General features: G+C 44.9%; 1 long non-coding RNA gene across 1 annotated transcript in view; it reads left to right on the top strand.

Moving 5' to 3' along the window:
- Positions 1-26,542, top strand: part of LOC307218180 — a 216,134-nt gene extending 189,592 nt beyond the window's left edge. The window contains exon 2 of the long non-coding RNA XR_013839858.1: positions 26,189-26,542. This is a non-coding gene — a long non-coding RNA (uncharacterized lncRNA). The remainder of the gene's footprint in view (positions 1-26,188) is intronic.
- The last annotated feature ends 783 nt before the right edge of the window (positions 26,543-27,325 follow it).

The following is a 27,325-nucleotide window of genomic DNA, read 5'->3' on the forward strand; positions in this document are numbered from 1 at the left end:
TACAATCAGAATCTTAGAGTTGGAAGGGACGTTAGGGACCCCGAGGGCCATCTAATTTAATGCCCTCTGATGCAGGAATCTCAGCTAAAGCATCCATGGCAAATGGCCATCCAACCTCTGCTTAAAAACCTCCAAGGGAGGAAAGTGCCAAACCGTCCAAGGGAGACTGTTCCACTGTTGAGCAGCTCTTACTGTTAGAAAGTTTTTCTGTGTGTTCAGTCAGCATCTCCTTTCTTGTAACTAGAAGCCATTGGTTCGAGTCCTGCCTTCCAGAGCAGGAGCAAACAAGCTTTTACCCATCTTTCTTGTGACAGCCCTTGAGATATTTGAAGATGGCTATCGTATCTCCTCTCAGTCTCTTCTTTTCCAGGCTAAACATACCTAGCTCCTTCAAACGTTCCTCATAAGGCTTGGCTTCTAGACCTTTGATCATCCTAGTTGCCCTCTTCTGCACACGTTCCAGCTTGTCAACATCCTTCGTAAATATTTTCATTCACTTTTCACAGAGATTAATTTGAAATGAATGGGGGTGCATCAATTTCATTTTTTTCATTTGTTTTTTAAATGAATGAACACCCATAGCCAGCGCAGTCTTATACTCAATATTGTGAAGTATTGTGTGAAATGCTAAAATTCATTTTTTTCTGCATAAAAATGCAACACTCTGGTATTTATTTATTTGATTCCACTTATTAATCACTTTCTGTTTAAAAAAATCAACAATAAAAACAGTTAAAAGCCGTTCCTTGTGTAAAAAATGAAAACAATCCCATATATAAACACACTTTCATATATTCAAGCAATAAAAAACTGCATCTATATGAAAACAATTAAAAGCAATGCAATGTGACAAATAAAACTATTTCAAATTCATTGCAGATGCAGACTGGGGAAAATCCTTTGTACTGGGAGAGTGAAGCATGTGTACCAATCAATTCAAGTAACTGAACTCAGGAAAAGTTAGATTTATTTGTTTGCTTGTTATTAGAATCATTCTTTGGCTACTTTTCCAGTGCTCACGGAAACCTGTAGTGAAAATTTAAAGAAACTCAACAGGTTTTTTAAAAAAGGGGGAAAGGCAGGACCAGTAAAAAGCAAAGGTGTCCTGCTGAACTAAAGGTGAAATGGAAGAGAATGTTTGGCACACCTTCCAGAAGCAAATAAGAGGAGCAATTTTGGACTGGTCTGACAGTTCTCACTTCATGCAAGAGTGGAGCTTAGAGCGGGGCGTAAGAAAATCCAAGCCAGCGAATAGGTAAAGGTAAAGGGCAAAGGGATCCCTGACCATTAAGTCCAGTCGTGACCGACTCTGGGGTTGTGGCATTCATCTCGCTTTATTGGCCGAGGGAGCCGGCGTACAGCTTCCGGATCATGTGGCAAGCATGACTAAGCTGCTTCTGGCGAACCAGAGCAGCACACGGAAACACCGTTTACCTTCCCACCAGAGCGGTACCTATTTATCTACTTGCACTTTGACGTACTTTCAAACTGCTATATTGGCAGGAGCAGGGACTGAGCAACAGGAGCTCATCCCATCGCAGGGATTCGAACCGCCGACCTTCTGATTGGCAAGTCCTAGGCTCTGTGGTTTAACCCACAGTGCCACCCACGTCCCTATAAGCCAGCGAACAGGATAGTATTAAAGAGGTTTGGGAAACCTGTGGTGCCCCCAGTTGCTGTTGGACTCCAATACCCATCAGTCCCTGTCAGTGTGGCCAATAGTCAGGGAAGATGGGAGTTGTAGTTCAGCAATATCTGGAGGGCCACAGGATCCCCGTCACTGGCATAAAGAGAGATGACCTCTTTATTAGGGAAATTGTCTCTAGGAAATCCGAACACAGCTCAGTCACTATAGTTAGGCTGTCAGCTGGTTTCTATTCACTCATATTGGCTGACACACTGGTGAGCGGACGCAAACATCAAGGCAGCCCTTAAACAGAGGAAAAAAATGGGCAAGGGATTTATTTTCTTTTTTTTTTTTCATCAATAAAATCTGCTTTTCTTTATGGTTGTATATTTGACTCATGGAGTGTCATTCCATGAAATGACACTGCACTTGGCCATTTGTAATTGCTAATTTCGGATCACTGGACTTCTTGTCCGTTAAGCTATTATTACACATTCCGAAGTAATTTCAGGCAGTAAGGAGAAGCATTTTAATTTCCTGTTCGGGCTGCCTCTGGTTTTAATCTGTTTCCAAATGGAAGGTTTAAGTGCCTGTGCCTCAAGTACACATCGCAGGGATCTTCCAGATTTCGAAAACCAGCAATCTTTAGTAGTTCCAGTGTGTACATATTCAGATATGGCATTCATTTTATCCTAATCCTCATAGCTGGCGCAGACTAGCATTCCACTTAGTTGGGGATGGACAACAGGTGATACTCTAATAAGGCAACGTGTACAATGAAGCCGAGATGAAATCTTTTGGAGAAGAATTTTCTGACAAATCTTTGATGTCCCATACACTCACATTTCTCCTCCTCCTCCTCCTCTTCTTCTTCTTCTTCTTCTTCTTCTTCTTCTTCTTCTTTAAATCTAATTTTTATTTGCTTTTTTAAAAATATAAACATACAACAGAAACAAATTCAGAATCCAAATATCAAGATTACTCTGAATCTCCTGACTTCCCTCCATCCCTTCCGTGGGTCCTAATAATAATATTTTCAACTGCATATCAATACTTCTCCCATCTTTTGTCTTTCTACGTTGTCCATACATTCCGTTACATTACAAGTGTGTTTAAAATCCTGCCAATGTTTTAACCTGCTTACAATGGGCTCATATATAAATTATAAACTTTTCCCATTCTTTTTTTAAACTTCTTGTCTTCTTGATTTCTGAGCTTCTCAGTGAAATTTGCCATTTTGGCATAGTCCATCAATTTGGTTTGCCATTCTTCTCTGGTCGAGATGTTTCTCCTCTTCTTCTTCTTCTTCTTATTTTTTTAAAAAAATAACTTTTTATTCAAAATTAAAGCAAAGCATATTATCCAGAAATATATCATCCTTATTTTCCACCCCACCCCACCCATTTTTCTTCCCTGCGCAGTAGGCTTCCGCACCGAGAGGGGAGGCGCAGATTGAGCATCAAGAAACTACTCTGCTGGGGAAGGTTTAAGGACCGCCCACTCACAGATTCTGCCAGTGAATGAGCCAGCCATGGGAGAGTGGCACTCTGCACAGAGAAAGTTTATTTTGGCACCAAAAGCAAGGCTTCACAGCCGACCAGGGAGGCATTTGCCTACTTGCTCTCGAGCAACCCCTTGGTACCTGTTAAGGGATAAGGGGTTGCTTGTGCGTAAGTGCAAACCTGCTCCAAGCAAAGTAGTTGGCTTAAAACTTTCCCTAACCGGACAGCCCTCACTTCGTGGCTGTCTTAATCACTGGCAGAATCCGTCAGTGGGCGTTTCCTGAATTTCTTCCAACATAAAAGCTCCTTGACAGTGAGTCTCCGCCTAGATTCCCTGCGCGACAACTTTCTGCGCAGAGTGGGCGTCCCAATGGGAGGTCCTGAGCTCTCTCCGCTACCCTCGCTGGAAGCGTCCCTGAGCCTTCCCTCCGACGCCCCCTCCTCCTCCTCTCTTTCCTCAGCGGAAGTTCTCCCTCTCTCCCTGCTGGTTCCCTCCCCTGCATCTGGGAGCCCTGCCCTCGTGCTCCAATGGCAGTTCCCTGACAGTACCTTAACATGTTTGTCTCTTCTGAAGCAGCACTCTCCAATCCAGTACCTTGTGTGCACAAAAAAGTCATACAGGCCACCCCATTCACTTGAAGGGAGGGGCAAAGATATTCACTTGCAGACAGCAGAATATTCTTACCCTCGTGCATCTGGCGATGCCATCTGGCTACATGTTATTATTACCATTACTTCATTTTAAAAAATGTTTCCTTGGAAGAACGATGAATCCTTCGTTTTGTCGACTACAAAGGGCCGAAATCTCAATCTCTGACACAGAAAAGAAATAAATTTCCCCATGCCCCAATCTATAGCAGATGGAAATTAAACAAATAAATATAAAAACGATACTTTTGAAATCAGTACCTGATGACCGCCAAGCAGTATACTAAGAGCATACACTTCAAAGACACCACAAGACAAGTTAACTTTTTTTTAATGTAACCTACCACATTTCTTGAAACACCTTTAAGCATAGCAATGAGGCCTTCAGTGAAGACTTGCTGAAAAGATAGCTCCTCAAAACTTTAGGCACTTAGAGTTAAAATGCTTTTATCCCATTGCTTTTAGTGGAGTGGTTATAGGGCCTAACAGAGAAGCACCCAAGGTTTCCAATGTGCCCATAAATGAACTGGTGTGATATGTTTAATATAACCACTTCCACTGAGCACTCCAGCTGCTGCATTTCATCTGAGACAGAGCAATCCAAATGGGAAACGGTAGATTCTCCCACCGCTGTATCTGCAGCCCTGCAGATCACAAAAGGTATGTGTGGCCAGTTAGGAGCAGGGTTGTTGAACCAGCTCCCTGCTAACACAGCAGAGGAGGCTATATTTGCTGTTGTTTAGTCATGTCCGACTCTTCGTGACCCCATGGACCAGAGCACACCAGGCACTCCTGTCTTCCACTGCCTCCCGGTGCTGGAGGAGACTCTTGAGAGTCCCATGGACTGCAAGAAGATCAAACCGATCCATTCTTAAGGAAATCAGCCCTGAGTGCTCACTGGAAGGACAGATTCTGAAGCTGAGACTCCAATATTTTGGCCACCTTATGAGAAGAGAAGACTCCCTGGAAAAGACCCTGATGTTGGGAAAGAGTGAGGGCACAAGGAGAAGGGGACGACAGAGGACGAGATGGTTGGATAGTGTTCTCGAAGCTACCAGCATTCCCCACTAAAGATGCAGAGTTCACTGACCTGCACTGATGGATGCTAGTGGAGACTAGTAGATGGGGCACTTCCAACAATACGGATCAAAGGCTAGGAATACAACCACCTAGCTGTAGTTCCCAAGATTCCATGAGCTGACATATTATCCATAATGGCTGTGGTCTGTAAAGTCCGATCCTTCACATAATACAGTTTCTCAGATGAAAATATTGGGTGTCCAGAATTATCACACTGCCCATCTTCGTTCTAATATCATTCAGGCTCAGAATGTTGTCACCTTGTTTTATGATGCTGAAGCTTATTAAAGTATGTCTCATCTTTACCTTGGGTTCCCAGAAATAATAATTTCTCGTTCTCCTTCTTCTTTTTGTTATCTTAAAGGTGAGAATCATTTTCAAAAAGATTTATTCCATACTTCCAAAACAGTGATTACAAAGGAGTTTCCATGCAAAGCCATAACAATGGAATTGTAATTGTTTATATTATTATTATGGCGGCCATCCTCAACCTTCTGTCCTCCATGTTTGGGGCTACAGCTCCGAAACAACTGAAGGGCACCAGATTGGGGGAGGGAGATTCGCCTCCTTATGCTGAAGATGCTGCTCATAAAAGGAAATTATGTCAAGAATGGAGATCCAGACGGTTGGGTACCAACACAGATGCTTTATCATCTTCTTTAATGCTAAATGGATGTAAGGAATGTACAGGTTTCCTGAAAAATGATTGCCCTAGGTTGAACCTTGACCTCTTTGGGTCAGGTTGGGAGCGTATATTAGGATCATGAAATTGAAAGCTCTGGCAGTTCTAAATCAGCCAACTGTCTTTCCACCCTGATCTGTGATGAACGGTAAAAAAGAGCCCATAGCTCTTTTTTAATAGTTAATAAGCTCCGAGGTCGGGAGGTTAGGAGGGCGTCATTAACAAGCCAGTTTCCAGGGTCCCATCCTGTCACTCTCTGACATTGCAATAAAGCAGCAATCAGGAACCACAGGCCCAGCAGGGCAGATGTGTCCCTTCAGAAGATTTCTTCTCTCTCTTTTTTCTTTATGTTATTTTATCTTTCTCTCTTTTTGCTCCCCCCCATCCCTTGTTAGAAGAAGAAGAAGAAGAAGAAGAAGAAGAAGAAGAAGAAGAAGAAGAAGAAACCCTAAACAGCCTCAGCCCAGTATACTTGAAGGAGCATCTCCACTTCCATTGTTCAGCCCAGACACTGAGGTCCAGTTGCGAGGGCCTTCTGGTGATTCTCTCACTGCAAGAAGTGAGATTACATGGAACCAGGCAGACGGCCTTCTTGGTAGTGGTGCCCTGTGGAACACCTTCCCATCAGATGTCAAGGAAATAAACAACTATCTGATTTTTAGAAGCTACCAGAAGGCTAGCCCGACTATTGCAAGAATTAGAAGTCTTGATTAAATGTTAACACTTGCTGGATCCAGGTCTGGCATAGAGCTTACCACACACAAACTCATAATAGCAGTGTTTTATCTAAGGCACCAAACTTCTGAGAGGATACTATTACGTTACTGCCTGAGAAAGACGAAACAGTGGTGCTAATGGAGGCTTATGGAATATTGAGGGCCTGTTTCCTTTGTTGCAGGTCCAGAACAAGCTCGTGGTTCCTGCCTTGTGGTTATTTAACCTCTCCTCTGGAGCAGAAATGTGTTAGCTCAGAAACTGGAGCGCTTTTGAAAAAATAAATCATTTACACTAATGAGTTTGCCATACATCCAATTCAGCAGATTACTGGCTCCGATAAGCGTAAGCCACCTAAATGGACAGATGAGCTAGACTTTAGCTTGCCAGAATAACCAGAGAGGGTATATACACAGCAGAAGAAGTAAATTTAATTGGATAAACCAGAATATTTCCCACACAAAGCTCTACTGCATGTTGCAGGCTGTGTGAGGTTATGAAATGACCGAAGAGGGAGGGAATGCTCCCCTGTTATAAAATGCACCTAACAAATCATCTTTGATTCAAAATTTCTTAAGCTGTCTTTCTATTTTACGCGAGGCAGTGTAGGAAATCAAAACTGCCGCTATTAAAATCATAAGAACACAAGAACATGAAAAAGAGTTTGCTGGATCAGACCAATGGCCCATCTAGTCCAGCATCCTGTTCTCACAGTGGCCAACCAGATGCCTATTATGGGTAACCTCAAGCAGGATTTGAGCGTAAGAGAAGCCACCCCTCCTGCAATTTCCAGCAACTGTTATTAGAAGCATTACTGACCCCAAGTGTGGAGGCAGAACATATCCAACATGGCTAGTAGCCCTTGATAGCCCTCTTCTCCATAAATTGGTCAAATTCTCTTTTACCTGAAGGAGCATCTCCACCCCCATTGTTCTACCTGGACACTGAGGTCCAGCTCTGAGGGCCTTCTGGCAGTTCCCTCCCTGCGAGAAGTAAGGTTACGGGGAACCAGGCAGAGGGCCTTCTTGGTAGTGGCACCAGCCGCCCTGTGGAACGCCCTCCCACCAGATGTCAAAGAGAAGAACAACTACCAGACTTTTAGAAGACATCTGAAGGCAGCCCTGTTTAGGGAAGCTTTTAATGTTTAATAGATTATTGTATTTTAATATACAGTTGGAAGCCGCCCAGAATGGCTGGGGAAATCCATCCAGATGGGCGGGGTATAAATCATCATCATCATCATCATCATCATCATTTTAAAGCCATCCAAGTTGGTGGCCATCACTCCTTCCTTTGGGAGTGAGTTCCATAGTTTAACTAATATTAATGGGCAAAAGGGTTCTGAAGAGTAGGTGAACACCAAAGTATTGATCCCTTGCAGGTTGGATGGCCATCTGTTATGGATGCTTTAGCTGAGATTCCTGCATTGCGCCCTTATTTTTCATTTTTATTGGAAATTTTATTTGCAACATAACATAAACCCCCCACCCCCAATAGAGAAATACAAGAAGCATAACATACAACAATACAAACAGCCAAATAAAAGATATTTAAGTTATAATTAGAAAAACCTTAATAATTATTCATAAAGGAAACAGCTTATAAGAAGTAAATAAGGCAGCCAGATACAGGATAAAGTCTTTTATTTGAGATTCCTGCATTGCGGAGGGATAGACTAGATGACGCTTGGAGTCCCTTCCAACTCCACGATTCTATGAAATGCAGATGCAGTGATCAATAGTTCAAGAAGCTGGAGCGATGCCAGTGCAGCAGGAACACTGGATTACTCTGCCCACCTCATGGCTTCCCTGGGAGACAGGTTGAAAGCAAGCAGCTTCCTCCAGACCACCCAGAAAGCTTGATAGATGGAGTGGAATATGAAACTGGCTTTCCAGTGTCCAAGGCAAACTCCTTCCTCCACAATGCACATGACCGAGCTCTCAAATTTAGAAGGGAAAAGCGGGGAAAGGTGAAAGAACATGCATGGAGCATAACATTAAATTTTTAAAAATCATGGGTGAAAATATTTATCTACGAAGAACTAGGCTTAGCTGCATTAAATTTTCTTTTGGGAAAGAATGGTATGTTTGAATTGGATCCCCACCCCCACCCCCTGTTCTCAGCAGTGAGGGAGGGACTCTGTGACCATTTTTCAAGCCGTATTTTGAAGGAATTCTCATCTGTGTGCTTTATTTAATTCTAATCCTCATCAGTAGGAATTAGGGGACAGGAAGAATGCATTAAACATATACACCCTGCTACCGGCAGAATTAAAAAAAAAGGGTCAGCAAAACATCTACAGTGGTACCTCAGGATGCGAGTGGGATCCGTTCCAGAGCCCGGTTCGGATGCTGAAGCGAACGCAACATGCGTCTGTGCATCGCGTTTCACCGCTTCCGCGCATGCGCGTGACGAAACCCAGAAGTAGTGCGCTCTGTTACTTCCGGGTCACCGCAGAGCACAACCCGAAAATACTTAACTTGAAGCACATTTATCCCGAGGTATGACAGTATTGACAGATGAAACATTAAGAGTGAACAGCTGGCTGCAGTTATAGGGAAAGCAAGACTTTGGGTTGTAGCCAATGCTATTCAGAGTAGACTTCTTTTTTGGCGATCACTCGTAGCTGAGTAAGATTGTCTTCCATAAACACGGTTTTAACAGTGAGTCCATAAGTAACTGTGGAGGCCAATTATGGATCCACACACCTTTCCACAGTGGGGACATTGGTTTCTGAGCAGGCGTTGATCATGCTGAGGGTTTGCCAAGCATGCCTTCCTCTTAGCACGTTTCTCCCTTGCGTCCTGAGTTCGAGCATCTTCAAAGCCCATGACACCTTTGGTAAAGGCTGTTCTCCAATTGGAGTGCTTGCAGGCCAGTGTTTCCCAGTGGTCGGTGTTTAATAATAATAATAATAATAATTTATTATTTATACCCCGCCCATCTGGCTGGGCCTCCCCAGCCACTCTGGGCGGCTTCCATAGAAAGCAAAAATACAATAAAATATCACACGTTAAAAACTTCCCTGAACAGGGCTGCCTTAAGATGTCTTCTGAATGTCAGGTAGTTGTTAATCGCTTTGACATCTGCTGGAAGGGCATTCCACAGGGCGGGCGCCACTACCGAGAAGGCCCTCTGCCCGGTTCCCTGTAGCTTTACTTCTCGCAGTGAGGGAACCGCCAGAAGGCCCTCGGCGCTAGACCTCAGCGTCCGGGCAGAATGATGGGGGTGGAGACGCTCCTTCAGGTATACTGGACCGAGGCCGTTTAGGGCTTTAAAGGTCAGCACCAACACTTTGAATTGTGCTCGGAAACGTACTGGGAGCCAATGTAGGTCTTTCAAGACCGGTGTTATATGGTCTCGGCGGCCGCTCCCAGTCACCAGTCTAGCTGCCGCATTCTGGATTAGTTGTAGTTTCCGAGTCACCTTCAAAGGTAGCCCCACGTAGAGTGCATTGCAGTAGTCCAAGCGGGAGATAACCAGAGCATGCACCACTCTGGCGAGACAGTCCACAGGCAGATAGGGTCTCAGCCTACGTACCAGATGGAGCTGGTAAACAGCTGCCCTGGACACAGATTTGACCTGTGCCTCCATGGACAGCTGTGAGTCCAAAATGACTCCCAGGCTGCGCACCTGGTCCTTCAGGGGCACAGTTACCCCATTCAGGACCAGGGAATTCTCCACACCTGCCCGCCTCCTGTCCCCCAAAAACAGCGCTTCTGTCTTGTCAGGATTCAGCCTCAATCTGTTAGCCGCCATCCATCCTCCAACCGCCTCCAGACACTCACACAGGACCTCCACCGCCTTCACTGGTTCTGATTTAAAGGAGAGGTAGAGCTGGGTATCATCCGCATACTGATAAACACCCAGCCCAAACCTCCTGATGATCTCTCCCAGCGGCTGCATGTAAATGTTGAAAAGCATGGGGGAGAGGACAGAACCCTGAGGCACCCCACAAGTGAGAGCCCAGGGGTCTGAACACTCATCCCCCACCACCACTTTCTGAACACGGCCCAGGAGGAAGGAGCGGAACCACTGTATGACAGTGCCCCTAGCTCCCAGCCCCTCAAGACGGTCCAGAAGGATGTTATGGTCGATGGTATCAAACGCCGCTGAGAGATCCAGCAGAACTAGGAAACAGCTCTCACCTTTGTCCCTAGCCCGCCGAAGATCATCAACCAGTGCGACCAAGGCAGTTTCAGTCCCATGATGAGGCCTGAATCCCGACTGGAAGGGATCCAAATGGTCCGCTTCTTCCAGGCGTGCCTGGAGTTGTTCGGCCACCGCTCGCTCAATCACCTTGCCCAAGAATGGAAGATTTGAAACTGGGCGATAGTTGGCCATCGTGGCCGCATCTAAAGATGGTTTTTTAAGAAGCGGTTTAATAACCGCCTCTTTCAGCGGGTCTGGGAAGGCTCCCTCACGGAGGGAAGCGTTCACCACCCCACAAAGCCCATCGCCCAGTCCTTCCCGGCTAGCTTTTATAAGCCAGGATGGGCAAGGATCCAGGAGACAGGTGGTTGGCTTCACTCGTCCAAGCAGCCTGTCCACATCCTCGGAGGTAACAGATTGGAATTGATCCCACTCAACTTGACTAGACAGAACTCTAGCACTCTCCCGCCCCGGCCCTGCTCCCACGGTGGAGTCTACTTCTTCCCGAATCTGAGCGATTTTATCTGCAAAAAACTTTGCAAAATCATTGCAGGAGAACATGTGGCCCGTACTGGGCCCCGATGTTGCAGGTGGTTCCACTAAATTGTGAACCACCTGAAAAAGTCTCCTGCTGCTGTTTTCTGCAGATGCAATAGAGGCGGTGAAGAAATTCTTCTTCGCCGTCGCTATCGCCACTTGGTAGGCTCGACGTTGAGCTCTAACCTGTGTCCGGTCAGATTCGGAATGAGTTATCCGCCACCGGCGCTCTAGCCGTCTCAACGATTGTTTCATTGCCCTCAGATCCGTGGAAAACCACGGGGCTCTCCGGGCTCCATGCAATCGGAGAGGGCGCTTCGGAGCCAAACAGTCAATAGCCCTGGTTAACTCCACATTCCAGTGGGCCACCAGGGAATCGGCTGAAAGGCCATCAACATGGGATAAAGCATCCCCTACCACTCTCTGGAAACCTTTTGGATCCATTAAGTGGCGGGGGCGGACCATCCGAATTGGTCCCACCTCCCTGCAGAGGGGATGGGTCGCAGAGAAGTCCAGTTGCACCAGGAAGTGATCTGACCATGGCACTTCTTTCGTTTCGCTTTTACTTAGTGTCAGATCACCAACATCCATAGAGGTAAACACCAGGTCCAAGGCATGTCCGCGACTATGGGTTGGGCCAGACTTATTCAGGGACAGCCCCATGGAGGCCATGCTTTCCACGAAGTCCCGAGCAGCCCCTTGTAAGGTCGTGTCGGCATGGATGTTAAAATCCCCTAGGACGACCAGGCTAGGTGTCTCCAGGAGAACATCCGCCACGACCTGAAGCAGCTCGGGCAGGGAATCCTTGGTGCAGCGGGGAGGTCGGTACACCAAAAGGAATCCTGTACTGCCCCTATTGCCCAACTTCCAGAACATGCACTCGGAAAACTGGGTCTTCCCAATAGGACGCCTGGTGCAAACTAATGACTTCCTAAAAATCACTGCAACCCCCCCTCCCCGCCCACATGACCTGGGTTGCTGTGCGTAAGAGAAACCTGGTGGACAAGCAGCGGCAAGGACAGGCCCATCTGCTTCATCCAACCAAGTCTCTGTTACACATGCCAGGTCAAGTCCTCCATCCATGATCAAGTCATGGATGGCAGTAGTCTTATGAATCATTGACCTGGCATTCCACAGCAGCACCTTCAGGTCATGTGGGTATCCCTTGCTGATTCTAGTATCCATCCGGTCAGGACCAGACCCGGAGGCAGGGATAGTCCTCAGACAACGACTAAACCTGCCTCCTCTGTAATGACATGGTCTGGTCTTAGCGTAACTCCTCCTCCTACCCGTGATCACTGAGATCGGTTGTCCCAGTGCATCCCCCCCTGTGGAACATGCCCCAGCCATTTTGTGGGCTGGGGCCCACTCCCCGGCAGCCCTGACCCCTCCCCCTAAGAACAAAATAACACCTTAAACAAACAAAACCAATAAAACAATACAAACAAAAAATGTAGAAATTACAAAACATCAAAAAAATAATTAAAAAATAATAATCCCCAAACCCAACCAAACATCCATCCCACCCCCACCCCCCACATATAAAAATTTTTTAAAAAACATTTTAAAAACACTCTGCCCCTCCGGCAGTAACAACAACTGTCCTAGTGAGGCTTGTCAGGCCCCGCCCTGGGCCAGGTGGTAAGTGGCAGGAAGGAGCAGGACCCTCAGGCACTCAGGGGAGTCCTCCTGGGCAGCAGGCAGCAAGCAGCAAGCAGTCCTTGTGAGGCTTCAGGCCCCGCCCCAGGCCAGATGGTAAGTGGCAAGAGCAGGGCCCTCAAGCACTCACTCAGGGGAGTCCTCCTGGGCAGCAGGCAGCAAGCACCACGCAGTCCTTATGAGGCTTCAGGCCCCGCCCCAGGCCAGATGGTAGGTGGCAAGAGCAGGGCCCTCAAGCACTCACTCAGGGGAGTCCTCCTGGGCAGCAGGCAGCAAGCAGCAAGCAGTCCTTGTGAGGCTTCAGGCCCCGCCCCAGGCCAGATGGTAAGTGGCAAGAGCAGGGCCCTCAAGCACTCACTCAGGGGAAATGAAATGAAATGAGTTTATTACGGTCATAGACCAGAGAAACATGGAACAACAATAGTTTACAAAAGGAGTAATGGTGTCAATTTAAAAAAAATTGTAAAATTATACATAAAAAGCAACACATATGCACACACACACACACACACACATATATGCACATTTATGCACTGCAATATATGTATAGGCTTAAAAGATAAGGGGGCTTGTCCAGGGGTCAAGTCTTTTACTTTTTTACAGCTAATGCCCTCCGCTTGATCGCAGCCGCAGAAAATTTGGCCACTTTCAGTGTTACTTCTGGGTTTTTATCTCCTAGTAGGATTTTCAGCCGCTGAAGTTCAGATCGACCTGGAAATTTCTGAACGATGGGGGAGATAAACAGTGACCTAATATCCCCATAAAGGTCGCAGTGTAGCAACACATGTAAAGCCGTTTCCACCTCTTTCAGACCACATGGGCAAACTCGTTCAGCATAGGGTTTGCCCTCGTATCTGCCCTTTAGTAAGGCAGATGGCAGTACATCAAATCTGGTAAGGGTAAACGCCCGCCTGTATTTTGCGATTTGTAGATCCAGCAAATATGGTGTTAGATTAAACCCTTTTCCATAATCTTGGATGGCTGGATATTTGTCTATCTTGCTCATATGATCCTGAAGCTCTGCATCTCCTATTCGCTGGCTCACCATCCTTTTAGCCTTTTCAAAACCTGAGGCTATAAGTTCTTGTGAGGAAAGCCCCAGGCCCTTCAATTTTTCATAAAGCGACACTCTCCATTTAGACTGGAACGGGTCTAATAGAGTCAATGGAGCCACTCCCACTGGGAAAAATATAAGTTTTAGCCAGAGGTGAATCTTCAAGATCCATATCCTGGCATTTATAGAGAGTTGACCTACCTCCAGCCTAATGGCTGCGTTGGAAACGCAGGTAGGTAGCCCTAGTAGGGAGCGGTAAAATTTAGTTTGTACAGATTCCAGGGACTTAAGTTTTTGACAATTGAATATCTGGGTGCCATACATCAGTTGTGGAAGTATTTTTGCGACAAAGACCTGGGAGGCAGCAGGAACATATTGACCTCCTTTTCTGTAGAAGAATCTTATGATAGCTCTAGAAGATCTTTGCGCATTTGCAATGGAATTCTTAATCTGATGGCACCAAGATCCCTTCTCATCAAAGATTATTCCAAGGTATCTAAAAGATGTTACTTGCTCAATAGGTTGGTTATTAATTTTCCATTTATGTCGGAGTTTTCTCTTGGAGAACACCATAATTTTTGATTTAGTATAATTTATTATTAGGTCTTCGGCTTCGCAATACTCTGTAAGAGCTCGTAAAAGTTTTCTTAGGCCCACACAAGAGAAGGAAATAAGTGCCGCATCATCTGCGTACAAAAGGACTGGAATTGGTATATTATTTAGGTTTGGGGGGTGAGTACTTGCTTCCTCCATCTTTCCGACTAAGGAGTTTATATAGAAATTAAATAGAATAGGGGCAAGAACACAGCCTTGCTTGACACCATGGAAACTTTGGATTTCCTTTGATAGGTTCCCATAACGGTCGCATCTAACACGGATCCGAGTATTTTCATGTAATCTACGGATGAGAAGCAAAAGACGTCTGTCGATGTTTGTGGCATTTAATTTTTCCCAAAGTCTGTGCCGGGGTATCAAATCGAAAGCTGATTTGAAGTCTATAAAGGCTACATAGAGGGAGCCTCCTTTCTTTGAGGTGTATTTCTCCACTAGATGTTGCAATACCAGTCCTTGGTCTAGAGTTGATCTATGTGCCCTGAAACCAGCCTGGGCTTCCTTAAGGATGTGCTCCCGTTCCAGCCAGTCCGCAAACTTTCCACGTAAGTGAGTTGCATAGAGTTTGCTGATGATGCTTAAGAGACTGATTGGTCTGTAATTGGCTGGATCAAGTTTACAGCCTTTCTTGAATATGGGAACGATGATTGCCAATCCCCAGTCCTCTGGTATTATTGCTGTTTGATCTATGCTGGTGAATAGGCTGGCAAGGACTGGGGCCCACCAGTCAACATTGGCTTTAAGAAGCTCAGGAGAGATATTATCTGCTCCCGGGGCTTTTCTGTGTTTAAGTGCCTGAATAAGCCTCCTGACCTCCGCAACCGACACCGGAGGCCACTCGTCACCTGCCTCACACTGTGTTAGTGGCTGTGTCAAAGGCAGAGCTGAATATGAAGATTGGAAAAATGCCTCCCATGTCCCTGCAGGTATAGTATACTCCACTTCTGAGGAGGTAGATCGCACTCCATTTGCTACCATTCTCCAGAAGGTGGCCGAGTCTCTCTCTCTGGATGCATCTATTAGGCATTTCCATTCTCTTTTTTGTGCCAGGAGTTTTTTGTTTTTGATCAGGATTTTATAATTTCGTTTATCTTCAAACCAGACCGTGGGGAGTTGGGGTAGGTTGGCAGATCTATAATTCTTGTATTTTTTCAGTAAGTTTAGCTTCATGTCCTGACATTCTTGATCAAACCAGGGTTTGGAGTTTTTATATACTGAGGATTGCCTACTTGACCTGTTCCTTTTTTCCTTCAAGGAATCTTGAAGGAGTGAAATTAACTCCTGAAATAAATTTATTTTTAATTCATGGCTTGAGGAAGTTATAAGGTTATCTCTCTTAATGAGGAATTCCTTTGAACACAGCCTACTTGAAATTTCCTTATGCAGTTCATCTGTCCATCTGATACGAGAATATCTGAGCTCCAAAGCTGTAGGGCTCGAATGTTCGATTTTCTCAGCGCAGGATAAATCCTTTCCCGCAACTACGAGTGCACTTAATGGCAGATGGTCACTGTCTAAGCGCTCCTCCACTTTGCATTCCAAAACTTTGTTTTGAAGATCATACGACACGATTATATAATCAATTGTGGAGGCGCCATTTTTAGATATAAATGTAAATTCTCCGACCTTCTCCCCCTCAGTACGGCCATTCAGTATAACCAAGTCCAACTTGTTGACCAAGTGTAATAGGCATAAGCCGGCATAATTGCAGCCTTTATCCTTTGAGGTTCTAGCTGGTATTGAGTAGGCTTCCTCTATAATGGGGGCTGTTTCATGGAAATGGGCATACAAGGCCTCATCAGATTGTCCAGTTCTGGCATTTAGGTCGCCTGCCACCACTACAGAGGCATCAGGAAATTGATTTGATAGTTTGTCAAGATACTGTTCTAACTGAGCCCAGGTATTTCTTATCAATCTTTTCTCTCTTTGTGGGGGTAGGTATACGTTAATCAGCAGCAAGCTGTGGGTTCTCCACTGTACTTGCACAGCTGTGGCCAGATGGGCTAGTGGGTCTAGTTTTTTAAATATGGCCCTTAGCCTTGTTGAGATTAAAGTAACTAACCCACCTTTAACTCGCCCCCCTCTAGTACTTAAGAGACCTGGGAGGGAGAACGCAGAAAAGCCATTTAACTCCACTTCACTTGTGCTCCAGGTCTCCTGGAGAAACACAATGTCATGTCTCTGAATATATTTAGCAAAGGATTGGTCAGAAGTCCTCTTTTGCCAACCTGCAATATTCCAAGTTAGCAGGGCAAGGTTGCACGTTGTCTTGCCAAAAGTTGATCTTAGTCAATTTGCCTTTAAAAGGTTTTTAGGGCCTATCTTTTTATTTATTGGTTGAATTTTGTTCATTTTGGCAATGTCCATAGATGTATTATCACCCAGATACTCAATGGAATCGATTGAAGGGTGCAGCGTGCTAACATTAGTGATCAGTACTCCTTTTTTTGGCGAATCTACCTTAGGGTGTTCTATTTGTCTGATACCAAGTTCATCCTCATCCAGGTATCTCATGCTAGTCCAAGAGCGCGTTGTAGTTGTCATAGGGATGGTTTCCTTCTTAGATGGTAGTTTGTTGCTGTCCCTTACGCACTGTGTTAGATCTGTTGCTGTCAGATTTATCTCTGCAGCTGCAGAGATATTGTAAGGGTAGTCTTTCATGGTTGCCATAGGGATGGTTTCCTTCTTAGATGGTAGTTTGTTGTTGTCCCTTGCGCTCTGTGTTAGATCTATTGTTAACAGGTTTATCTCTGCAGTTGCAGAGGTATTATAGGAGTAATCTTTCATGGGGTCTGTCTTGGCTTTTTCAAGGAGGTTCTCTTTCTTTAATTGGTCCGTTGCCGGATCTTTCTCTCTTACTTTTTCCTGAACATTCATCTCTGTTAGCTTATTTCTAAGGGTCTCCAATCTTCCCAAGATCTCAGATTGGGCAAGGAAAGGCAACAATCCAAACTGATTTATTAATGCCTTTTCTTCTGGATAGAAGTTATCAGTCCCCTCATTAGGCAGTCTCATCTCCTGTCTTAGTTTCAGGGACCCTTGCTCAGTATGTTCCAGTTTGTCTTTTGAGTGTCCTCTCTCCTCCTTTGCTTTACGAGTAAATCTTATCTCAGCTGTCGTAAGATCATCAGAAAACAAATTCAAACATGTGCTGTTTTCAAAATATCTTGTTACCGTTATCCTTTTCTTTAACAGCAAATGTCTTAATCTATATATATATTTAGCCAAGTTTTGATCTTTGAAGGAGGCAATCACTCGCAGGGAGTATCCATTGTAGAATATGAAATCTACTGAGATAATGTCATTTAATTTTATTTTCCCTGGCAGCATATCATCTAAAGTATTCACAAAATGCACCGAGCGTTCTTTCTGTGTGAGGAAGCCCTTTGGCTTCGGGTAGTTTAGAAAAGCCAACTTCCTATCTGCCAGTATCAGTTTCCATCCTTTATCCTGGGACAGATCTTGCCCTGCTACTGGCTCATCTTGAGATCTGCCATAATTAATGGTATGGGGTGAGTCTTCTTTAATATTTATGGATCCTTGAGGTTTCAGCATAGAGCACCCGGGTAGTGATTCCGTTACCTCACTTATTTTGTTGGGCAGCAATGGTGTTTCTTTCAAGGACTTCAGCTGGATCTTTTTTCCTGGATCCACACTGTTGTTCTCTCTGCTGCCGTGTGTAGCAGGTTTGTTAGAGTTTGTTTTTGATTTTGTTGGAATCAGCTTATATAGTCTTTTCCAACATACTTTACATGCACGTCGGTTTATGACAGATTTCCTTGTAGTTTTTATGTTCTTACTTTTCTTTTTAGTTTCAGCTTTCTTCTTATGGGATCTCTTACTGATACCTCGCTTCTTTTGATTTACTTGGGTAGGAGATTCAGTTTTGGGGACAGAGACATACAACCCTATGTCCTTTCCTTGGTATAAATGATTTTCCACTGATGATCCTTGTGTGCACTTGCTGGTTGCTGGTTGCTTTGTATATTCTGACTCTTGAGGGATGGTTGGTGGGTCAACACCATGAGATTCTGAGCCTTTAGCTTGGAGGGAATAATTTTCCACTAGTGTCAGGAGCAGCCCATTTGTTATTGTTAAATATTTTTTCATAGCTGCCAGATCCAGATTTATAGAGAGCAGCCAGTCCTGAGGATAGCAGTCATTGTTTTCCGTCTGGGAGCCCATAGATGAAGTCTGGGTTTTCTGGGAGTTTCGGGTTTCTTCCTGTAACTCTGAGGATAATATCTCAGCCAAGACTATTTCATGGGCCAGGCTCATTGTATTTCTATTTTGGTTGTTATTCTCCGAGTCCTGTATTCCTCTAGAGAAGGTTGAGTGATCTTGAGCAGCAGAGGAAAAAAGAAGGGCCTCATCCTGCTTCGACTCAATCATCTCAGCCATCTTTTGCTCGTTTCCATTTCCATTCTCGTTGTCCCTTGTATGTGAAAAGTATTGCGTGATTTTACTCTGTTTCTCATAACACTCCTGGAACAATGGACTTGTCGCTATCCCCAGGTCCTTACGTTTCTTCCTAGTAAGTACCATTTGTAAATCTTTGTTACCAGTCAGGGGGTTATTCTTCCTGTTTCAGAAACTATGTCTCTTAGGAAGTCAAAAACTCCACCCAGCTGTAGACTGAAGTCCAAATTGAGGCAAGATTTGGGGTGGCTGTTTGTAATTTGATAGCTTATAGTTCAGAGCATAACACGGAGTTGGCAATAAATTAGCTGTCACCCGTTTTCCTTATTATCGGACAGACTTGAGGAGAGTGACGGCGTGGGGAGTAAACCCTCCGGACATTAAAATAACAAGAAGGGCTTTGCTGGGGCTGGATAGGGAAGGATTAAAATAAATTAAAATAATGTCTCAACTCTTTTAGCAGCTGAGGCCGGCTCGCTGATAAGAGAGAAACAAAGAGCAGGCTGCAGCAGTCTGGAGCAGGGCCAAATCTCTCAGAGAGTTTCCATAGCATGCGGCTGCAGCAATTATAAAATACTTCAAAAACTGACTGGGTCAGTTAAGATAAAATATACAAGATTAAAAGAAGATTAAAAGAAGTCCGAAGAGCACCGGTAAGCGCGTCTTACCTCGGCGCCATGTTGGCCCCTCTCCCCTCACTCAGGGGAGTCCTCCTGGGCAGCAGGCAGCAAGCAGCAAGCAGTCCTTGTGAGGCTTCAGGCCCCGCCCCAGGCCAGATGGTAAGTGGCAAGAGCAGGGTCCTCAAGCACTCACTCAGGGGAGTCCTCCTGGGCAGCAGGCAGCAAGCAGCAAGCAGTCCTTGTGAGGCTTCAGGCCCCGCCCCAGGCCAGATGGTAAGTGGCAAGAGCAGGGTCCTCAAGCACTCATTTTTTAAAGATTTGCCTAGAGAGAGTCTTTAAACATCTTTTGTTGACCAACAACATTAAGCTTTCCATTTTTAAGTTCGGAATAGAGTACAGTGGTACCTCAGTTTATGATTTTAATCTGTTCCGGAAGTCCGTTCTTAAACCAAAACTGTTCTTAAACCGAGGCACACTTTCCCTAAAGAGGCCTCTCACCTCCGGTGCCCTTCCACTGTTCAGATTCTGTTCTTAGACAGAGGCAAAGTTCTCAAAACGGGACACTATTTCCAGTTTTGCGGAGTTTGTAAACCGAATTGTTCTTAAACAGGACTGTTCTTAAACTGAGGTGCCACTGTAGTTGCTTTGGAAGATGATAATCAGGCATCCAAACAACATGACCAGTCCAATGAAGTTGATGTTGAAGAACCATCGCTTTGACACTGGTGATCTTTGCTTCTTCCAGCACACTGGCATTAGTTTGCCTGTCTTCCCAAATGATGTGTAGAATTTTTCAGAGACACTGTTGATGTATTGCAGTAACACCTGCCAAAAGATTGTGTAGGTAACTGTATGCATAAGGGAGTAGAGCATGTTGAATTTTTCAACTTTCAAATTCCAAAAACGAGGGGTCCTAAAAAGTTGCAAACACGACTTTGGAATCCAAAATATATTTTGGTTAAATGAGTACAATTTAGTTTTGCTTGGGTGTAAGAAAATGGGTGTAAAATTACACAGAAACCATTAAAAATGATTGCCAAGTTGCAGTTATATTATACATCATCATCATTATTATTACTAAGCATTGCCTGACATTTTCAGAACCTAAAATTAAAATTGTTTGGTTTTCTGAAAGCAGTTTGTGTGCTTCTTCATCAAACGTAGACTTACCAAGCTAAATGGTGTCCAGTCACAAAAAATAATAGCAGACCCAGAAACATATTTTGTTTCATATATTCCTCAGACCCAGAAACATATTTTGCACATTTTAAATTTGCAAAAAAATAATTTTCACCCCCTAAAATGGCATACCCTAAATGGAGAAATACAATTTGGGTGCAAGTTTTTCAAAGCATCCCCTTCACTCATATCAACTTTCTCACAGTTTAAGATTGACAGCAGAGACCCTCCTCACAGCCTCACTGGCGGGTGCAAAGGAGAGGGTTTTTTCTTCAGCAGCCCCACATCTTTGAAACTCATTACCAATTGCATTCTGACAGGTCTGTCTCTTCTGATGTTTAAGGACCCCTGACCATTAGGTCCAGTCGTGTAGGACTCTGGAGTTGCGGCGCTCATCTCATTTTATTGGCCGAGGGAGCCGGCATACAGCTTCCGCGTCATGTGGCCAGCATGACTAAGCCGCTTCTGGCGAACCAGAGCAGTGCACGGAAATGCCATTTACCTTCCCGTTGGAGCGGTACCTATTTATCTACTTGCACTTTGACATGCTTTCGAACTGCTAGGTTGGCAGGAGCAGGGACCGAGCAACAGGAGCTCACCCCGTCGCGGGGATTCGAATCGCCGTCCTTCTGATTGGCAAGTCCTAGGCTCTGTGGTTTAACCCACAGCGCCACCCACGTCCCTCTTCTGATGTTTAGGAAAGTCCTAAAGATTGACTTGTTTTTGCTAGCTTTTCCTTGAATTCTATTACTTACCTGCTCATGATTTTGGTGGTAGTTTTCCTCTACATTTTAGGCTGTGTAGCCACCATATGTTTAAAAGCACATTTCCCCACCCCAAAGAATCCAGGGAGCAGTATTTTATTCCTAATGGAGCTACAATTCCCAGCACCCTAACAAACTACAGTCCCCAGGCTTCTTTGTCAGAGGACATGCTTTAAATGAATGGTGTGAATGCAGCCTTTGTGAATGAATAAATGAATTTTATTATTTCGGTCACAGACCGGTTCCAGCCCACATACAATATCAAGGAAGTCATAAAACACGATAGGGATACATTTGAATTTGCAATTAGGTATAACAGGGACAATACAGATATAGCAACTTTTAAAAAATATATAAATTAAAACTTTGTTGTTGTTGTTGTTTAGTCATTTAGTCGTGTCTGACTCTTCGTGACCCCGTGGACCAGAGCATGCCAGGCACTCCTGTCTTCAACTACCTCCCGCAGTTTGGTCAAACTCATGCTGGTAGCTTCGAGAACACTGTCCAACCATCTCGTCCTCTGTCGTCCCCTTCTCCTTGTGCCCGCAATCTTTCCCAACATCAGGGTCTTTTCCAGGGAGTCTTCTCTTCTCATGAGGTGGCCAAAGTATTGGAGCCTCAGCTTCACGATCTGTCCTTCCAGTGAGCACTCAGGGCTGATTTCCTTAAGAATGGATACCTGAAGAACAAAATACCTGAAGAAGTGTGCATGCACACGAAAGCTCATACCAAGAACTAACTTTAAGGTGCTACTGGAAGGAATTTTTTTATTTTGTTTCAACAATTTTATTGTGATAGTTGTATTCTGTTGCATTCTAATCATAAGTAGTTTTGAGAAGGTTTTACCGTTAAAAGCGGTCTAAAAATATTTTCAATTAATAAATCTAAACAGTCATGGTGGTTTTGCTCCTCTATTGCCTTTATAGCACAGGCTGTAAATCTCACCTGGAGTTACATCTCTGACCACAATATAAGGACAGGATTCCTCTATGCAGGTGCTTCCCCTAAATTCCTGATCATTTCCCAGCAATGGCAGGGGGGAGGGAATTATAGCCAATAAACTCAGCAACAATTTTAGTATACATATGTTTATACTGCCAAATAACTTGTCCAGTTACCATGAAATACAGCCACACAGGGCTATTTTTCAGAAAGATGCAGATTTCTGAGCATTCCCCAAGTGCATTCCTTTAAAATCTTGCCAGTAATATTCCTTAGCTATTCCCTTAAGGTATAATATGATTTATTAAACATGTGTCTGTTATTGCCTTGCAGAGCTGTTAAGATGACATTTGTAATTTATTTCAGTGCCTCGCGAAGCTTAAACTTGGCTTGGAGAGATAAACATGAAGATTTACGCATGGAGATCTCACACCAGAAAACCCAGCCTTGCACTCTTTTGTTTACATTTTAGAGTCCTAGATAAGGTAATCGTGAAGCCCCAAGTGTCATTTGTATACCAATTTCATGTGTGCAAAAAATAAATAAATAAAAAATAGAAAGGTTTCCCAGTTTTTCTGTAAATCAAGATCGCATTTGTGATATCCGTAAGGGTCAAACTAGAATTGATGTGGGAGATCTGTGACTAGGATATTCTGCAGTTCTGACAAAAAAAAAAAAAAGTACCCTGAAACTGCAGAACAAAACATACAGGTACCCCAACACTGTAACAGCCCCATCTTTAAAAGGAAAACTTGGGGAGCACAATAAATTCCACCATAGAGAATAAAAATGTAGAAGCTTGCCTACTTTGGGCTTTTCATAATGTTTCCTATCTGTTAATGTACCTGAGATGTTGTTGTTTAGTCGTTTAGTCGTGTCCGACTCTTCATGACCCCATGGACCAGAGCACGCCAGGCACTCCTATCTTCCACTGCCTCCCACAGTTTGGTCAAACTCATGCTGGTAGCTTCGAGAACACTGTCCCACCATCTCGTCCTCTGTCGTCCCCTTCTCCTTGTGCCCTCCATCTTTCCCAACATCAGAGTCTTTTCCAGGGAGTCTTCTCTTCTCGTGAGGTGGCCAAAGTATTGGAGCCTCAGCTTCAGGATCTGTCCTTCCAGTGAGTACTCAGGGCTAATTTCCTTCAGAATGGATAGGTTTGATCTTCTTGCAGTCCATGGGACTCTCAAGAGTCTCCTCCAGCACCATAATTCAAAAGCATCAATTCTTCGGCGATCAGCCTTCTTTATGGTCCAGCTTTCACTTCCATACATCACTACTGGGAAAACCATAGCTTTTACTATATGGACCTTTGTTGGCAAGGTGATATCTCTACTTTTTAAGATGCTGTCTAGGTTTGTCATTGCTTTTCTTCCAAGAAGCTGTACCTGAGATAAGTTGGGCTTATTTTCAATTTTCACCGAAATGAATTAAACAAGGGCAGGTTCCCCACCTCTTTGTGGAAAGAAAGCTGCTGCTTGTTGGACTGCAGCTCTTATCCTCCTAACCATTGATCAGCCTGGCTGGGGTTGATGGGAACTGTAGTCCAACAACACTTGAAGGATTCCAAATTGGAAAATGCTGGTATACAATTTACCCAGGCAGCAATCTGACTTCACAGTCACTGTTGTTTCAACAGTATTAAACGCCTTCTCAGTGGAAGGCATTATAAGTTTATTTGTATGCTTATTAGGCACTCGGAAATGAGGTGCTCAAATAAAAGGTCTTTCCAGAGGCATTCATCATAGGTGATTTAATGCCTGTCATTTCTGCAGCGCAGGGTTTTCTTCAACAAAGTGCTGTTTTAATGAGCGGTACTCAAGATTATTCTTATTATTTATTAAACTGTGCATCATTTGTTCTTTATTTATAGCGAAATGCTTTTTTTAAAAAGAACTAACTAATGGATTCTGCAATTTGGTGTTTAAATATTCAACCTGGTTCAAGTTATTTGCGTCAGATCAATTACCTTTCACTGTACTTAATTCCCCCAGGAGGGGGATTAAGGGTTTACTCCTTAGCCTTTTGCGTCTTCAGACCCAGAGACCTCCTCCTAAATAAATTCACACTTGACTCAAATTTTAGTTTTGGGTTTTGGCAGAATTTAGGCCACAACTTTATTGATTACAGAAGGTGAGTGGTTGCATAGGCTCTGGTTCGACAAGCTCCCTGCACCCTTGCAGGCACGCTGACCCAGGGCACCAGCATAGGAGAGCCAAGGGTGAACACCTGGGTAGGCCAAAAGCCAGGAACAGGCTATGTTCTCCACCCAGATGCCCCCCTGGACTCAGGCATGGGCACAACCCCCTCTCAGGGGTTGACCAAACAAGTTGAGTCCCTGGATTCCTTTAACGGAATACCCTTCACATAGGGATGGCTAGAGTGTTCGCCCATCCCTATCACCTGAACCAGTGCCTATCCTCAACCTTACAAGTTGTGACGATTTGCTACGCGGCAGGCGAAACCCAAATGGCAGCAGCCAATCAGCCAAGTGGGGAAATTTCTGCCATGCCCCTGTCCCAACAACAGACGACACACGACGGCATAGCAAGGTCAATTGCACAATGCCCTAAGAGTAGGAAGAGGTGGGCGGGTGTTCTGAATACACGAGCCGAAAGAGGAAGCTCTGGGTCCCTCAATCCGTCTAGACTGCGCCCCATTGGCCAAATTGAACCCAACATCGAGGGACCTACCAATAAGGTGTTGTGGCTAAGCAATCCAACCCATCCACAACACAGGAGGTTAGTCTCCAGGTCTCACCGCAACACGTGCCCTCTTTTAGGGAGGACACAATTTCTTCTTCCCAAGATATCCTGCAAGGTTATTTAGGATATTTAGGATATCCTGCAAGATGGTTTAGGATCAGAGTTTTCCTTCTCCTAGATGAGACTTGTCCCCTGTTGACAAGTCCCATCTGCCCCTCACTTCCCTCTACAGCATGTGCAGAAATTGTCTTCTTGACTGTTTGACCCGCTATTGGTCTTGTCCACTCAATCCACCAGAGCCAGTCTTTGCATGAAGGGGAACTCCCTAACTCACGGAGGGTTTGAGACCCTACCTGCCCGCAGACTGTCTCGCCAGAGTGGTGCATGCTCTAGTTATCTCCCGCTTGGACTACTGCAATGCGCTCTACATGGGGCTACCTTTGAAGGTGACTCGGAAACTACAACTAATCCAGAATGCGGCAGCCAGACTGGTGACTGGGAGTGGCCGCCAAGACCATATAACACTAGTCTTGAAAGACCTACATTGGCTCCCAGTACGTTTCCGAGCACAATTCAAAGTGCTGGTGTTGACCTTTAAAGCCCTAAACGGCCTCGGCCCAGTATACCTGAAGGAGCGTCTCCACCCCTATTGTTCTGCCCGGACGCTGAGGTCCAGCGCCGAGGGCCTTCTGGCGGTTCCCTCATTGCGAGAAGCAAAGCTACAGGGAACCAGGCAGAGGGCCTTCTCGGTAGTGGCGCCCGCCCTGTGGAACGCCCTCCCATCAGATGTCAAAGCGATAAATAACTACCTGACATTCAGAAGACATCTTAAGGCAGCCCTGTTCAGGAAAGTTTTTAATCTGTGATATTTTAGTGTATTTTTGGTTTCTATGGAAGCTGCCCAGAGTGGGTGGGGAAACCCAGCCAGATGGGCGGGGTACAAATAATAAATTATTATTATTATTATTATTATTATTATTATTATTATTAGCTACACCCACCTGCTTTAGCTGGCCAACCAAAGCCATTTCTGGAATGTGCCTATTGTGGCATGCTGACACTGGGAGCAACAGGTAAGAACTGAGTGCAGAATGAGGGCCAAAGGTGAACAAATGTCCCCCACCAGAGGTACTACCCCTGGTTAAAATATCATGCAGATGCTGATTGTTTGGTGTGAAATAATTGACTGAGGATTGACTAATCTCCAATATATTCCTGATTGTGTTCGCTTCACTGCAGACCTCTAATCATAAGATTGCAAACAGGACATATGTGCCTTTAATAAAGTAAAGGTAAAGGTACCCCTGCCCGTACGGGCCAGACTTGCCAGACTCTAGGGTTGTGTGCCCATCTCGCTTAAGAGGCCAGGGGCCAGCGCTGTCCGCAGACACTTCCGGGTCATGTGGCCAGCATGACAAGCTGCATCTGGCGAGCCAGCGCAGCACACGGAACGCCGTTTACCTTCCCGCTAGTAAGCAGTCCCTATTTATCTACTTGCACCTGAGTGTGCTTTCGAACTGCTAGGTTGGCAGGCGCTGGGACCGAGCAACGGGAGCGCACCCCACCGCGGGGATTCAAACCGCCGACCTTTCGATCGGCAAGTCCTAGGCGCTGAGGCTTTTACCCACAGCGCCACCCGCGTCCCTTGTGCCTTTAATAATGGGACTTAAAAACTGCCTAACTTTAGCTACTTTATCTATTTATTTGTGCATTTGAGGCATATTTACCCTGTTGCGCAGCCAAAAAAAATCCTCCCCCACCACTCTCAGAGAGGGTCATAAAGATTAGCACTAACACAGCTCTTGCCCTCAGGATAACAATATAAAACAAATGGCATATAAGGAAAAGATGATGGGAAGGGAGGAGGAAAAGCATTCTTAAAGTTACAGTTCCTGTAATAATAAGCTGGGATGGAAACAGTTCAGGAAGCCTGATGGGATGTTGACATTTGAGGGAGGGCAAAAAGCAGCTTTATGTGCTTACTGTGATTCACTGCCTTAGCTTTAAAAAGAACACTTAGCGTTTTTCCATGAACAATATAATCTGCTGTGACATCTCTTTTAAACCTGGGGGCTTTAAGAACTCCCTGTTGTGGTTAAGCACCATACAGCATCCACTGATTCTATCAGCTAGCCGTTTCCACTGTTAAAGCCACAGCCATGACAATACCAAAAGAAACTCAGGCCTTTTCCTGTTCAAACCTCATTAAAATGAATAGCACATGTTCAGGGGAAGACATCCCCTCACAGACTGTGTACACGTTACCGGCTTAAGACACAACTAGGCTGCTCATTTTCTCAGTTGGGATCAAAGCTGGTTTGGGGGGAATGCCTGAAGACACAGTATTTCATAAGAAACTGCAAGATAGATGTGTATTATTGTGAGTAACTGATTCGCAAACCAGCAGCAGGAGCGGACTGGATGCAGAG

The sequence above is a fragment of the Podarcis cretensis genome (genome assembly GCF_951804945.1).
Source record: "Podarcis cretensis genome assembly, chromosome: 6".
Classification (NCBI taxonomy): Eukaryota; Metazoa; Chordata; class Lepidosauria; order Squamata; family Lacertidae; genus Podarcis; species Podarcis cretensis.